Genomic DNA, 2,771 nt, shown 5'->3' with positions numbered 1-2,771 from the left:
GGTACGCCTATGAGATTATCTGAAAAGGGACATAGTATTAGGTGACGCGTAAACTAGTCTCAAAATATCCTTAATCTTAATCCAAAAGAAATTGAGAGAATATTTCTTTGTCTAATTCTCAATTGGACATCATGCGGCTGAGTTTCTATACAGAATTTGAATGAGACAGAGACAAGGGGGGTTGCAAAAAAGATTCATCTTCAAACTTAACCCCAACTGGCCATCACACAATCGACACTTCCAATTTTCTTCTCCTCGGCACCAAATTCTCATTTCCATTGCATTGAGTAAACATTAACAAAGAAGACACTTCGAAAATAGAAGTATTTAAAATATAAAAAAAAAGAAGAAAAAGATAAAGGAAAAGAAAGAGTATGGCTCTGCAAAATTCAGGACTCTTCTATTTCACTCTATGTATCATCATTCAACATGTAACAGTTCCTTTCAAAAAGAAAAGGAGAAGGGGAAGGGGAAAGGGAAAGGAACAATAAAATATGAAGGCACAAATCACATCCTTGGTATATGATAAAAAAAAAAAGAAAAAGGAAAAGAAGTAAAATAGTCTTAGAAGAAGTTGAAGTTGTTGAATCTCAAGCTTCCGTAACTTGCACTTGCATAAACACTGAGAAGCTCATCTTGGGTAGACCAGAAATCAGCTTTAAGACCACCTCTTCTTATGGCTTTAAGTATTTTGTTCCGGTGTACATATCCAGTGACCATCACTTTCTGACTACTAACATCCACCTCCACTTTCTCTATTCCTGAAGGTAAAATGAATAACTTAAGCAAGGTATCGAAACAATGAACATATGTATAAAATCACATAAAAATATTAGATCAAAGAGAGATCTAGAACAAACTCAGTACCTTTCAATTTTGACAGGCATTTCCTCAGTCTTTTCTCATGTATGCCAACCATCTCCACCTTCAATTCGACAGTCTGCAAAATGACATTACATGACAATATTAATATAAATGATAAGGTAAAGGAACATACATGAAAACGACAGCTGGCATTGTTCTTTGACATTTTTCTGGGAGAGTGATGGTGTATCAAGGACTAATGTACACTACTTTTCCTTTAATAAAGGGCACTTCCTCCAATGGGAGCTAAGAATTTCTCTTTTTCTATATGTATTTCCCCCCCCTGGAACATTTTTCTAAGAATTTCTTTGACATTTTTCTGGGAGAGTGATGCTACTTAGAAGTTTTTCCAAGCAAGGATAAAGCACTCCCTTCAAGATTAAAATGGTGATCGAGAATTTAGTAGTTTTTGTTGTTTAAATTTTGTTTTTTGAAAATATTAAAATAATATATTTTTATTTTTTGAAAATTTATTTTTGATAATAACATATTAAAACAATGCAAAAATACTAAAAAAATAAATTAAAATTTTAACAATAAATTGAAATTCATTCCCGAACACTCTCGGTGTTCGTTTGACAGCACTGTGAACCAGCAATCTATGTTTTGCCACCAAAAAATAATAAAAAAAAAGTCGATGTTTTTAGCTAACGGTGTCAAAGTAAAAGATTTTGGTCGAAAGACAAAATCTTAATTTAGTGGGATTTGCCTTGGTTGATGAAAAATTGAACCAGTTTTGGTTGGCCTTCGAACCATTTCCAGGACATGGATCTTCATTAGCATGAGAGAACTTATTTCGGGTGACTGGTGAGCATGAAAGGACGGAGATTTTGGTGGCATTTGAGAAAAGGAACTGTCTTAATTCTAAATTTCCAAGACATAGAGAAACGTTTATAATAAAAAACTGCATGAAGCAAATCAAGAAAGGGAAAAGAAATGGTACCTCCATGAAGAATTCTGATTGGAAATGATGATAGAATAATGATCTAGAGATGATGAGATAAAAAGGGAAAGAAACAAACAAGGACAGGATACAAATGGAACGATGAGCTGGAGAATGAATGCAACAGAAGGGGAATGTCTGGCTCTTATATAGCAGGGGGGGAGGGGGGGGACATGAAAAAAGATGGAATAAACAATAAAGTAGGTTTCTAGTCTTCTGCTTCCAAGGACTCGATGAAATCATCTGCTTTTCTGTTTCAAAGAGAGACAGACACATAGACATGACATGTAAGCCAGACAACTTGAACACCGTTAAGGTACTGAGAAGTGGGCTCAAAGATCCAAGACTCAAAGACAAAGAGAGTAGTTCCCTCCGCCCAAAGCAACGTGAGCTTCAAGCATTTTAAATGATTGGGTTTGACGAGTCCAACCAAATTGCCTTTATCTTCATGTGGGGATGGCAATTGGCAATGAGGCAAATTAGGATTAGGAAACCTGAAAAGATTCACAAGCAGATCTTGACCATCCATGTAATCGAACAATTTGGTAAACTCATGATCGATTCCTGGTGGGTCCAAGCTCTGGTGTTCCCATGTTCTTTTCTTGACGGAGCGCACTTGTTCCTCATCAATGGCTTGGGTTCCTAAGATACCCTTTTTTATAAGAGAGTTATGGTAGTTTCCCATTTCTACAGGCTTCATACTTGTCTATGACGAGGGCTCGAACATGAGGTTCCGAAAACGAAATGGAGAGCGACAAACCACACAGCAAGTTTGGTATTTTCAATCAGAATTGTTAGCTTTGCCGATGACTGATAGATGCGTTTTCTTTCTCTTTTCTTCAAGGTGAGGCAAGCATTTTAATTTTTCTAGTATCAACATATTGAAATTATTTAAAAAAAAAAAGATTAATTTAATATTTTTTCAAATTAAAAAAAATATATATATCGAACACCTAGCGTCCAG

At 35.5% G+C, this 2,771-nt stretch overlaps 1 long non-coding RNA gene across 1 annotated transcript; it reads right to left on the bottom strand.

Moving 5' to 3' along the window:
* Window positions 1-323: 323 nt before the first annotated feature.
* Window positions 324-2,171, bottom strand: LOC118061886 (uncharacterized). Its single transcript, XR_012169787.1, has 3 exons — window positions 1,808-2,171; window positions 868-940; window positions 324-761 (listed from the first exon to the last, which is right to left on the bottom strand). It is a non-coding gene; the product is annotated as an uncharacterized lncRNA (long non-coding RNA).
* Between the last annotated feature and the right edge of the window lie 600 nt (window positions 2,172-2,771).

This window comes from Populus alba, chromosome 5 (genome assembly GCF_005239225.2).
Source record: "Populus alba chromosome 5, ASM523922v2, whole genome shotgun sequence".
NCBI classification, from domain to species: Eukaryota; Viridiplantae; Streptophyta; class Magnoliopsida; order Malpighiales; family Salicaceae; genus Populus; species Populus alba.
This window is presented reverse-complemented; position numbering and strand designations above follow the sequence as displayed.